Source organism: Neophocaena asiaeorientalis, unplaced genomic scaffold (genome assembly GCF_003031525.2).
Source record: "Neophocaena asiaeorientalis asiaeorientalis breed wild unplaced genomic scaffold, Neophocaena_asiaeorientalis_V1.1 scaffold102, whole genome shotgun sequence".
Classification (NCBI taxonomy): Eukaryota; Metazoa; Chordata; class Mammalia; order Artiodactyla; family Phocoenidae; genus Neophocaena; species Neophocaena asiaeorientalis.
The window spans coordinates 5237724-5251146 of NW_020175078.1; the positions used below are offsets into that span (position 1 = coordinate 5237724).

The 13423-nt window shown below is 41.7% G+C and overlaps 1 protein-coding gene across 6 annotated transcripts in view; it reads right to left on the reverse strand.

Moving 5' to 3' along the window:
• Nucleotides 1-13423, reverse strand: part of MGAT5 (alpha-1,6-mannosylglycoprotein 6-beta-N-acetylglucosaminyltransferase) — a 360006-nt gene that overhangs the window by 132226 nt on the left and 214357 nt on the right. The window lies entirely within an intron of this gene.

Here is a 13423-nt window from a genome sequence, read left to right on the forward strand (position 1 = left end):
AGTTAAAAGACTTGAACACTGCTGCCAGGGAATGGGAATGCAAAGGTGCCTCTGTACTATTTAGCAAGAGGACAGGAATGACTCGTTATCTCCTGTGGTGTGGCGGGCACAGAAACATCAAGGCAAATGAGCCACAGAACTCCATCATGTATCTCCAAATTAGGAATGCAACCGAGAGTTTAAGGCTAACTGATCAAGGCTTCCCCTCATTTTCTGGCTGTTCACTTCACACTAACTCAAGGAACAGGGTGATAAAACCTATTGGAAACAGAGATGAAAGAAAAAAAAATGCCTCAGCAATCTTGTGAGAGCCATTCTGGAAGATGGACTGTTCTGTCAATGCACTGGAGTTTAGAGAGCTGGGGGAGGAGGAAATTTACAGGAATGACTTCGACAAAGGTTAACAAAGAAAATTAGGCAAATTCATACTTTCTAGTAAATGAAAAATGCACTGAACAATACTGATGTCTGACCTCTTTGCCAAAACTCGCCATATAATTCCAAGATAGCATGTCACCCATTTATTAATATATGAGGTTATTAAAGATGGCTAATAAACAGGTGCTGAAAATAATGTTTCTGGGGCCAGGTGGACCTATAAAAATGAAGAGTACAAGAGGGCAGGGGCATCCTTGGAGCGTCACGGGGGAGGCAAGGAGGTGTGTGAGGTCAGAGCTCCTGGGTCAGCAATGCACAGTCACACAAGCTGGTTGGCCCTCCAGCTCCTGGTGAGTTTTCAAAGAAACAAAGCAGTTTTACTACTCTAGAAATATCTCTTAAAGCAAGGTGATTTTGACTAGGATCCGAAATAATTGGGCAATCTGCATAAATCCCTCTGCCACTGCAAAGGATCTCAAAGTAACAAGCAGAGGGCAAAAGCTTGGGGCAGGGTGGAATTCCTGGATAGGAAAAGTACACAATATTCTGTTTTCTTTTTGTGGAGTGAAATCAGACTTGACCATATTTGTGAATGACTTCAGAGACTCAAAAGGACTCCTCATAAGAAAAGTTGCCGTGGTTTTTACTCATAAAAAAAAAAAAAGAAAATACTAACTTGCCTGGAATGCCTATGTCTAAATACTGAGCCCTTATACAGCAACATCACCATGAAAGGCAAAATCACCAAGGAAAAGCACTCTATTGACACCAATGAGAAAAGTGAGAGAGAAGCAGCAGAAAAGAAGCCGCCAAGGGGACGAAGCCTCAGCTGGTCCCAGCAGCCTACACACTACACACGTGTGTGGCCTTGTGTTCTCAGACCGGACTGAATTATTTAATTCAAATTAAATTTTTGTAAATGGACTCAATAAGACAGTGCTTTAAAGCATATTTGTAACATGAAGGCTTCAAATGGATTGTAGACCTGATTGTGAGACCTTCCACCGCACAGAAAAAAGCATGAGGAGGCGCAAGCAGGGTACAGATTTGTAGTCAACCCCACACTAAATAAATAACAATAGGTACACAGCAGCATGTCAGGATCAAAAACGTCCTCATGAAAAGCACGATAGGGAAAGATGAAACACGACTATGAATAAAGCAAACCAACCCAAAGGAGAGACATTAGTGAGGTCAGGTAAAGGAGAGTACATTCACTCCTCTGCCCTTAGAAGAATCTTCTGAAATTTACTCTCAGGAAAATACAGTCCAAGGTGATCTTCTAAAACATGGCTTCCCTACAGAATACTCAAGACTTTAATTCCTCTTTGAAACTGATCTTTATCTCAGTTCTTCTTACTTTAAATCACTGGATAATACTGGGCAAGATTTCAAGGGCAGCCCTGAAAGAATGGGAAATGGAGTCTGCCTATTTTAGCTTTTAGCAAGAAATCTTAGCGTTACACATTCACTCATAATGGAGGAGAAACCAATTCTGAACATCTTGACACAGGGGTACAGTGGGTTTTTAGGGTGGCTGTTTTTGTACACAGTGATAGGATAACTGGTGAACGAAATAATTAAATTATACATAAACCAATTACTCCACAGGGAGAGGGGGAAAAAACAAACACATTTCTTTCTGAAACCTCGGAGGGTTACCAGGATTGGAAGAAAGCCAGCACCTGCAATAACTCCACCTACTGAAACAAAGAGCCTTCAAATGAGCAACATATTCCTTAATAAGAACATCGTTAATAACACTCAGGGAGAATCTTGCTCAGGGCTAATAATTCACCCTCCTCGTCCCTAGCTGTTTTGTCTGATCTACCTTGGCTCCTTCAGTGAGTCTAACCACCCAGCACAGCATCCTACCAAGAAAGCTGGACCCCAGAATGAGCCCACTGTCTTCCTGATCTGGAAGCTCTTCTATTTCAACTCATTCTTACCATCTCTTTTCCTGGCTCTCAGAACCCTAGTGTCCTAGGTCTGCCTGTGGTCATCTTCCTTCATCTACTGCCTTGGTTATGCTTTTTTCCAGCTGTGCCTTGGTGCTCTCCTTGGGACAGGATCTGTGGCACCGGACCCTCCCACTGTCTACCCTGACCTCTACCAGACTCCTGCAAGCTGGCAAGTCCTCCATCAAGCCCTCTGCCAGGGAAGGGACTGGACAGCCTTAAAATAGTCCACAAATCACCACAGTAAGTCTAAAAATTGAAAACCATCCGAGTTCACGGCAATACGCACACAACAATCGATAGAGGAGCAGAACCATGACTCTATTAACCTTCGAGCTGAAGGCAAAACTTCTACAGGAACTAATCTTTTTAGTGAACTAGACTCAGGCTACAAAACGAAGAGGCAGCAGAAACAGAAAAGACCAGCCAGGCTAGACCTTTGGAACATTAAGGCGTCTTCCACAGAGAGGGCACAATGAATCACTTTTCTTGAGCAAGGAGATCTAAAATTAGCCAATTTTATTTTTGACATTCCTCCTCCCAATGATTTAAACTTCTTTGATCTGAGAAGGTTTTGCAGCTTCATCACATACGATGTGAATCAAAGCAAAATTCCTAAACAGACCTCAACCTTACTTTCAAGTTCCGTAGGATGGACAATTCATTACATTTAAGGAAAAAGAAACTGCTTATAGAGATGCCTACAGCTCAAGTTGGAATTTAAAGGGGGAAAAGAAGAAAATTATAGCAAAAATGAGTAGGAGATTTAACGTATATATGTGTGTCCTTCGGTGTAACTGGCCTAACTCTGTAGTAATGTTCTGTTCTTTTGAAAGAATAATAATCAGACTCCATTATGGCCTCTTCTCTCATGCTTAATGTGAAAGGTTTTACTTTAATGGATCACTGACATAGAATTTCATGCTGTTCTTTTCCTAGAGTAAGTGCAATCAAAACTAAATGCGCAAAATGCCTAAGAAAAGTCTGAGGTTATCTCTGGATATTGGCGTCATGGGTGCTTTGCATTTTCTTCTGTATGTGAATCTTCATATTATGACTTTTTTTTTTTTTACAATGTACATTTCTTAATCAAATAAGTTTTCAAGGCATTACATTATATAAGCATACAGTCATTTACTGAAGGTTTACAGTTCAGGGAAAAAAACAAATGAACTTGACTGCATCCCGTCATTTTAATCCCCTGAAGTGCCCTATGACGTGGGTACCATTGCCAGGTTACAAGTGAGGAAAGCAAGGCTTAAAGGGGCTGAGAACTTGCCGAGGTCCACTCACTAGTGAGCAGCAGGGCTGGATGATGACTGAGATCTGTCGGTTCCTGGACCAGGACGAGTCAGAGCCACCTTAAAGGCCAAGCTCAGTGAAGGGCGAGGATGAGAGAGCTGCTCAATGTGGAATCCACCAAAATGAATTCTATGCCCACCTCCACAAACAACGAGGGGGATAGCCTTAAACCATTTGACTTTCAAGTTTTCCCATCTACAAAACGAAGGTGCTGGCTTGGGTGACCTCTTAGTAATTCTATTAGCTTTAAGATCTGAAAAAGATGATTGGACATCACCCTGTCAGGCTAGTTGGTTACATACCAAAAGGATACCATTGACTCTATCTATTCATTTGATCCACTGATGATATACACATATATACATCCACACAGATTTGTTGAACTGATGACATATCAAATGTAGTTACTCATTAAGGGGCATGCTTTTAAAAGACTTATTTACCCCACGCCACTCCCCTCCCTGGCCTACTCCCCTGTCTCAAGTTTTGAACAGGAAATGCACATGGTAAAGGATGTCCACACATGTGAGTAGCTCTGCTATCTGGGCTCATTGTCTCCATCAAACACCTGAGATGATGAATATTTGGGCCAAATTGCTTATTAGGAAAGGTTGTGCCTGTGGGGTGAGTAGAAGACGAGGAAGAAAAGCGACAATATGCTAGGAGCCAAGCACTAGGAAAAGCGCTTCACACACATCATGTCCTTCGGTCTCCACATAATCCTCTGGGCAAGGCCCATCGTGACAGATAAAGACAGAGGTGCAGGGCAGCCCCACAGCTGGGGACGGAAGTGCTATCTGTCCTGCACACGGCCGTACACTTAGCAGAAAAGCCAGACAGGTGGTTCCTGCAGTCCCACGAGCACAGTCCAGCCTTTGATATTAGAGTATGATTGCCTAGATCTTCTCTACAAAATCCTTCAGAAAGGGTTTACTCTGCTCCTATTGCAGGGCAGTGCTGGAAGGGCCATGAAAGTGATGGTAACTCCCTGCCTGCAGCCCTCGCCCCTGATGTCTCTTCCGCGCAGCAGGGGTGATTGCTTCAAAGCCTAAAGTGGATTACATCCTACACTAACTCAGACCCTTCAGTGGCTTCTCCTCGCCCTCAGAATAAAGCCCAGAATCTATCCTCAACCTTACGCTGCCTGCCTCACTACCCCCGTCCCCCAAAGAACTCCCTTCCAAGTCCAAACACACGTCAGGACCATTCTTACCTCTGGAGGGTGGCCAGGTTTGTGAGGGGAGGGGAAAAGATACTCAGTTAAATTCGAATTTCAGACAAAGGATGAATTTTCTTTTTGGTATGTTGCATGCAGTATTTGTCATATACTCGCAGTTAAAAATTAAATAAAACACTCTTTCCCTGAAATTCATTATCATTGGGTATCTTGTATTTTACCTGGTAACCCCATACCTCAGCGCTTCTGCATCTGCTCTCTCTCTACCTGAAACACTTTTCCTTCCAGAGCTCCCACTCCTGCCTCCCTCCCTCCCTCCCTCCCTCCCTGCCACACTATACTCCAACTTTTCCTCTGAGAAGCCTTCCCTGCCACTCTACCTCCTGACTCTGTTTTTCCTCGGCACACCTACCACATGTGGAAATTATCTGACCCATGGGTTGGCTGCTAATTGCTGTCCCATCCGAATGTAAGCTCCTTGAGGACAGAAACTTCAGCAGGCGTGTTTCCTCAGCCCCCAGTGGAGGCCCTGGCACACAACAGGTCCTCAATCGTTACTTGTTACACAGTAAACAAAAACAAAAAAAATCAAAGACATGACTTGAGTACTTAAGATATTCATGATAAGGATACTCTTTTCCATTTAAATGACACATATCTATTGTTTCATTAGAACCTTTCAAAATACCCTGAGGGAAGCAGGGCAGGCTTTACCTTGACTTCAGTGGGGAGAAACCAGTCTGAAAACTCAAGGGAATGTTCTAGGCCACACCGGTAGGAGTTGGATCCAGATAGGCAATCAGGCCCATGTCTTTTCTTTTTTCCATGTAAGGCATCTTATTTTAAATATAGCAGTTTGTACATGTCAACCCCAAACTCCCAATCTATCCATATATTTTCTATAATATGTAATGCTGCCCCCTACCAGGGGAGGGGTGGCAAGAATATCACAGAGTATGGAACTGATCGTGTGCATGAGAGACCCGAGGGCTGGGGAGATCCGATACAGGGCTACTCAGGATGTTAGGGAAGGGGCAGGACTTCAAGAGAAATCGCTGTAAGTTTTCAACATACCACAAACCAGTGGGGTTCTAACGACAGGATGTCAGAGTTTCAAAAATCCATCCCAAATCTCTGCGGGGTGAGACCTGTCAATTTCCTTTACACAGGAGAGGGAGCAAACGAATTCCTCGGTGGTGAATCACATAGATAATACAGAGAGATGCTTCTTACACTGTACAGTGGAAGAACCGGCCTCACTGGGCCTACATCCACACTGAGCACACAAGAGCCACAGTCACCCCACTTATAAAGGTAGTCACATTCCAGTGACCAAGGACAGAGTTCCTCTTTTGTGGTAACGTGCAACTTTGCCAGAAGCGTAGATCCAGGCAAATAACGCAGAGTGACAGTAAGAATAAAAGCTGGGCGAGAAAACTGTGCCTTCCAATATAATTGGCTCGTTCCATTCTAATAGTCTAACCTGATCCCCTGCATTCCCTTATAGATAAAATACTAGAGAGCATTATATTAAAATTGTTAATAAGTGCTCAAAATGCCCTTGCTTCATGTCTCAAATTTAATGTTCCTAGCAGATTTTAATGTTACAAATTTACAATAACGTTTTCTTCAAGATTAGAAAGGTGATAGCTGGGGAAGTCACCCACTTAGAACAAAGAGACAAAAAAGCTATTGACTATTTTAAAAAATGCTTTAAATAGAGTTATTCATTCAACAAATATGTGTGCCAGGCACTATTATTCCTGTGAACAAAACAGCAAAAAAATCTCTCTGGAGATGACTTTCCACATACTTGCTCTTAACGTTGGATATTGATGGTCACCCCAGGACCTTTGCACTGAATTGTTCCCCCTGCCTGTTAAATACCTGTGCCAGACATCTGCACCTCTTACTCTCTCACCTCTAATTTGGTGCTCACATGTCCTCCTCTCATCTGCTCAGTAGGGCATATTCTGAACACGCTGTCTAAAGCTGACACCATCACTCCATGAGGCCCCTCTCAGTTTCATTTTTCTCCATAGCTCTATTGTAATCTAAAAGATATGTATCTTACTTTTTGTTGCCTGTCTCCTCCTACAAAACATAACTTTAAGAAATGTTTGTCTTTTTGTTCACTGTCATATCCCCAGCACCCAGAAAATAACAATAGCAATGAATTCCCCTGGTACCCAGATGCTGGTCTCTAAGTGTCATTTCCCACTAAGAGGAACCAAGGGTACTTAGAGAAAAGGCTGATTCTAGGTCTAGGGCAGAAATTATATAAGATGAACCGGGAAGCTCTTGTCATACCAGACAAGATCAAAACTATTAAAAACTCCTAGGTTATGTCAAAAGGACTCAGAAGACAACATGAATTGGCCCCCACTGGTCAAAGAAGGTATAATACGAGAACTAGTAAGAAAATAATTGGAATGGATCAAACATATCAAATATGTTTCAATCAATGAGTTCATAATGATGGTAAAAACCAACAAGCAGACAAACAAGCAGACAAACAAACTGCTAGTCATCAGTGGAGGATGCTAGGAAATCAACAGAGAACTCAAGATTTCTCTTAGGAACTGTTCCGCAGGGTAACCAAATATCAGATGAGGACTCATTTCTCTATACAGGGTATTCCTGACATATTACAAAGGAATCCCTGATGAATCCAGGCAGTGATTATCAATGGCTGCTAACATCCCCCAAAGAGAGAGAACCAGGCATTTACTTGCCTCTTAATAGACGTATTTAATACCACCCATGAAACAGTTTTGAAAAAAATATTAAGCCTGACTCTGATCAAACCTCAGCTCTACTATCAATTTACAGGAAGTACAAGGGGCAGGGAAACAGGTTATACAACAACACGGGGATATAATCGTCAAAATTCAGAGGACAACAAACTCTTCTAAGGCAAAGTTTCTTCAGCGAAAAATCACAAGAGGAAAAAAATAAGAGATGAAAGGAAACCTAAATTAAAGGGACTTAAGAGACACCAACAATAGTAATTTATGGTCCTTGCTTGAAACTCTGTTCAAATAAATAAACTTTAATTTACAAGAAATGTGAATACTAACCTGATATTTGATGATAGTAAGGAATTCCGTAATTTTTTAAATATGGAATGGTATTAGGAGCTATAAGTTTTAAAAGAGCCTCTTTTAAAGGTATGTAGTGAAACATTCACAGACGATGAGATCTTTGGGATTTGCTTCAAAATAATGAACTGGGGGCTTCCCTGGTGGCGCAGTGGTTGAGAGTCCGCCTGCCGATGCAGGGGACATGGGTTCGTGCCCCGGTCCGGGAGGATCCCACGTGCCGCGGAGCGGCTGGGCCCGTGAGCCATGGCCGCTGAGCCTGCGCGTCAGGAGCCTGTGCTCCGCAACGGAAGAGGCCACAACAGTGAGAGGCCCGCATGCCGCAAAAAAAAAAAAACAACAATAATGAACTGGGAGAGGTGTCAGTGAATGAGATTGGCCACGAATTGACAATTATTGAACGTGAGTCATGGGCACATGGGGGGTTCCTTACACCCATCTCTTTTACATATGCTTGAAATTTTCCATATTAAAAACAGTTTAAAACATAAAACTTTAGAAATATTTTATTGGTATATAATAGAAATAAATGATCAGAGAAAATATTTAAAAGTTTGTAAAAGAACAAATTGGAGATGACTGCATCAAAGATTCCAAGCAGCAAAGAGGTGTTGGTTTGGGGTTTGGCAAATCCAGCCATTTACCCTTAAATTTCTGTTTAAGGTAGAGGTCAGAGTAAGAAATCTCAATCTAAATGTTGTAATAGGTGAAAAAAAAAGAAATAAAAAGATATAAAACTAAATGTTGTAGTATATGAAACTACGGACAAAGAGGAGGTGTCACAAGAGGATGAACTTGGGAGAAGGAAGAGGTTGGGCGAAATTGAGAGATCAATCAGGCTGATGAGAAATGCTGTGCTGTAAACTTGGGATTGTTTTTAAAAAATCCTTTTTCCAAATGTGTCTTAGAATTCAGGTAATAAGAGCCACGAAAACACATAGATGAAAAAGATAAAAGTAAAGGCTGAATTCAAGAAGTGCAAAGAACACGATCATAAATCTCTGTCACCTCCGGTACCACCAAAAACTATTATCTCACAGAAAGTGAATTTCCTATGTCAAGGGCTAGACATTTGAAAGGTGTGTGTGGGTATTCTCAGGCAACAGTCTAGTGGCATTTTTAAAGTACTCCCTGACCCGTCCCAAATGTTAGTTATATTTTCTCATTCGGATTTCTTCCTGCAACCTAAACAGTCAATTCTTTACTGCTGCCCACTTTGACAAATTAGTTTGTGCAACACCATTTCCAAGATATCTTTAGCAGCCAACACAGCCCATAAATCCAAATCATTGTACTGGTTATTAGGATTTCATTTCATGCTCACATTCACAAACATTTAAGCTTTCAACCTTTGCTGCTGGACATTAATCTTGGTATTAATCAAGGGATTAAGTACGCTGAATTTAAACTCAAGGTTAATAGCACGCTCAGCCAATATTAGTTTTACATATTGCCAAGGGCGAACAGAAAGAGGAAGAGAACTCTATGCCTGTTGTTTCTGAAATATAAGAAACAGATTCATGAGCAAGGCATGAAATTGCTTCTTTTGTTCCTTTATGAGGGAGTCACACACACAGGCAGGCGCGCGCACACACACACACACACACACACACACACTCACTCAACCAGTCCAAATTGGCATTAGAAGCAACAGCTTGTACACATCCTGAGATCTAGCAATCAATCACTGAGCAATTTGATTATTTCAGAGCAACTATACTTCCAGTGGCAACACAAGTGCTTAGAAAAAACAGTACAAACAAATTAAGAAGTCTGGCAGGGTATGATGGTTGCTAGTTGCTAGAATAATTGTGTAAATAGCAAAAATCTGTGGGAGTCAAATATATCAGCACCATCTATCAACATAGTATCAATAGGGGTAAAGAAATTTATTCTCAATTTTGTAAAAGCTGATAGCAGTAAAAGGCTCTGCAGAGGGCTAAGTTAATAATACCTGAAACAATGACATTTAGAGTAATTACTTTATAGGGTCTTGTGTCTATAACGGGAGTAGTTAGTTACATGGCTCACAAAAACAGACACAGAAAATGAACTGCTCGATGATCTGGAAATGCAAGGCTGCTTAATGTATCAGTCTTTCAGCCCTCACCACTTGCAATGGCTAAGTACCTGGTTTCCATGAGTTATATGTTCAGGAGGATTGGCACCTTTTTTTTGGCAGGGGAGATAAAGTATTAAAATTATGAGTATTAAACTAGCAATGAAGACTGATTAATGGAAACCAGCTAACTTAGAGCCATATTTCAAACACAGGTGGATTTGAGCATAGAACTGAATGCAAAGGCGATGGTGACAAACGACTTCACTTGAGTTCAGCTTTCGTTTGACATGAAAGGGAAACAGGAATGGTCGATGCAAAAGCACTAAGCAACTTAACCTCTCGGAGCCTCTAGGATGCGGCTCTCTACTACTCAGAGCCGGGGAGAGGTTGAAATGACGCTGTGTATTTGAGGTGTCAGGCACACAGTGCAGCTCAGCCATGTTTCATTCTTATTGTCTGCCACTCAACAAGGGCAATGACGAGACTTTTAGCATCACACCCAGTCCCTAATACAACATCAGACATACGACAAGCATCCGTGGGGATAATGGAAGGGGAAACACTGATGGCTTTACCTCCTGGGATTTCCCATAAAAGGCTGGGAGACTACAAGTTGGTGAAGGTAAAAGCAGACGTTTATACTCCCGTAATTCAGCAGAGTTGGCACACTGAGACAACTGGGGGAAAGAAAAATGCAGGAAGAGCGCTATCTCCTAAGACTGGTCTGAATCTAAATGCCTCAGTTCAACCGGTGATTGACTATAGAGGAGACATTTTATTTCATGTCCTCTTTTATATCTGTCAAAGCTCTGCAGTTAAACATAGATGGAAACAAGAATTGGCTCTTCAGTGAGGGTTAAGAAAAGAAAGTCACCAGTAACATCCACTGATCAAGTAAACAAATCAAATGAAGATGTCTCTCTCAATCATTTTACCAATTGCAAGAGTAACCAGGCATACAATACAGGTTAAATCAAGTAACAAAAGATGGAAAGAAAGCAAGAGGAAAAAAAAAAAAACTAGACAAAATACATTACCACAAAGCCACAGATGTTGTCCAGGATTTACAGAATACTAGAACACAATTAACTGGCTTTAGGAAACATCTCTAATAATTTCATGTAGGCAACGGCAGAGGGGTACTGCTGTTCCATGCATCCGGTTCACGATTTAACTGTGAGCAAGTTGCACATCCTGACAAAGGAAGTCAAGGGGAACAGCTGAATTTCTGTTACCAGAAGCCTAGGGATCTAAAATGAAATGAGACTGGTGAATGCGAACCAGAAATTGATTCCAATTCTAAGACAGAATCAAGGTCCCACACAAAACGTCACAGGCTAAGTGACACCCCACCACTGTACTCAAATAATGGCAATATCAAAAACCTATCATGTATAGACACAGAAAACAAGCTAAGCTTATGGTTACCAAAGGGGAAAGGTGAGGGAGAGGAATAAATAAGGAATTTGGGATTAACATATACACACTACTATATATAAAATAGATAATAAACAAGGACCTACTGTATAGCACAGGGAACTATACTTGATATTTTGTAATAACCTACATGGGAAAAGAATCTGGAAAAGAATATATAACTATATACAACTGAATCATTTCGCTGTACACCTGAAACTAACACAACATTGTAAATCAACTTTATTTCAATAAAAATAAATAAATAACCACTCCGCACAAAGAAGTAAAAACAAAAACAAAACCCAAAAAACCTATCATAAAAGTGTCAGTTTTACAAATTGAGTATCATTTATTTGCCAGGTTCTACTCTAAGCATTCTCCCATATAGGCTCAGGAATTCTCATGGCAGGATCCTTTAAAAACAAAATTAAAACATGTGATAAAGGAAGAACCTGAGGCACAAAGAGGACAACTTTTCCAAGAACACAGTGTTTAGAAAGCATTAGAAACAGAAGCTTAAGTCAGCTACGAGGCTCTAAGGCAGTACTGCCTATTCAAGTGGCCATGTTGGTTAAATTTTCTTCTCTTATAGGGTCCCTATTAAGGTGCTTTGATAAAATGGAAAATTTTTTTAAAAGGCCAGAGTTTCAAGGTAATTTTCAGATTAAAACTTTGAAAAAGAAGTTCCTAGTTCTTTCCCAGGACCCCTTCCTGGCTTAATTACCTGGATCCATGCTTCCTCTTCCATTAGACTTGAAAGATAATGAATGCGAAGCATGCTGCCAAGCAAAGGAGTCCTCAGTAATTGTTGACAATCAATGAATACAATAGATGTTCAGTAAGTGCTCACTGAACTGAATTCAGCGTTGCAGAAAGAAAGGTCTGATCGTTTGCATAATTAGAGAGTAGAAGAGGCAAATGAAGTACCCTTCCACATCTCAAAAGGAGAAATAATAGTTAAAGGTTCTGCAGTGAAACACCCAGGCTCCAATATTAAGTCTACATGATCCATCACATCTTTATGCGGCCCCATCTATCCCACACTCCTCTCAGTTTACCTGCACCAGAATCTCCCTTTTCTCTCATTTAACTAGGTCCTTCCTTCCCTGTCGGTAGGGGTAGGGTGGCAGTTTCAAAGGAAGGGAACCCGGTCATATATAATTACAGCCCCTGTCCACCTGGACCATTCTCCCACACCTCCCCAGCTGTGGCTTGGGAGATGGAGACCCAGGCTGGAGTGAGCACGTCAATCTCCCTTCACCTCGGCAATCCTCCCCGAGATGCTGGAAGGCATGAAATTAGCTCAGCTTGTCCATCAGGGAGCCCGGTTAGACTCTGGCTAAATTCTATCAAATGGAAATGGGAATAAAACTTTTGAAAATTGAACTAAATGAGGAACTTTTTCCTCAGGGCAGGAAAGGTGCCTCTAACTGACTTCTCACTAGCGTGAAGGTTCACCCATAGCCCCAGGCCCTCCTCCTCTGGAGAAGAAAATGAGGCCAGCCCCAGGCCACCCAAGCTCCAAACACACTCAAATACATGCTACAAAGTCAACTGGCCAGCAGCCACCTAATGAAGTACATCACACACCCAACCTCTCAGTGCTTTTCGCTTCCAAGAGGCATTTTAACTGTCACTAACTCTGACGGTTCCCATGATAGCCCTGGGGTGGCCGTGGAGCAAACCTCGGCAAAAAAAAGTCTGACTGGATCTTACAGAAGAAAGAGAAGTAAGGGTGCGGAAGAGGGACAAACCCCACAGACTCCAGGGCCACATGCCCTATAGCAATACTGGCTTGGCCTCCATCCCCAAAACTGTCCCTGTCACCTTATACCAGAGAGAAGAGGTACCTGAATCCCACAAGGGAAACTATGGCAAAAACATTTCATTTAGCTTCAAAATGGAGGCATTCTCCTTTCTGCATGGCATCACCAGGGAGCTGTAATTAAACTACTGGTTAAACAGCAAGAGAACCAAAACCAGGGGGTGCGAATCAAAAAAAAAAAAAAAAAAAAAAAAAAAAAAA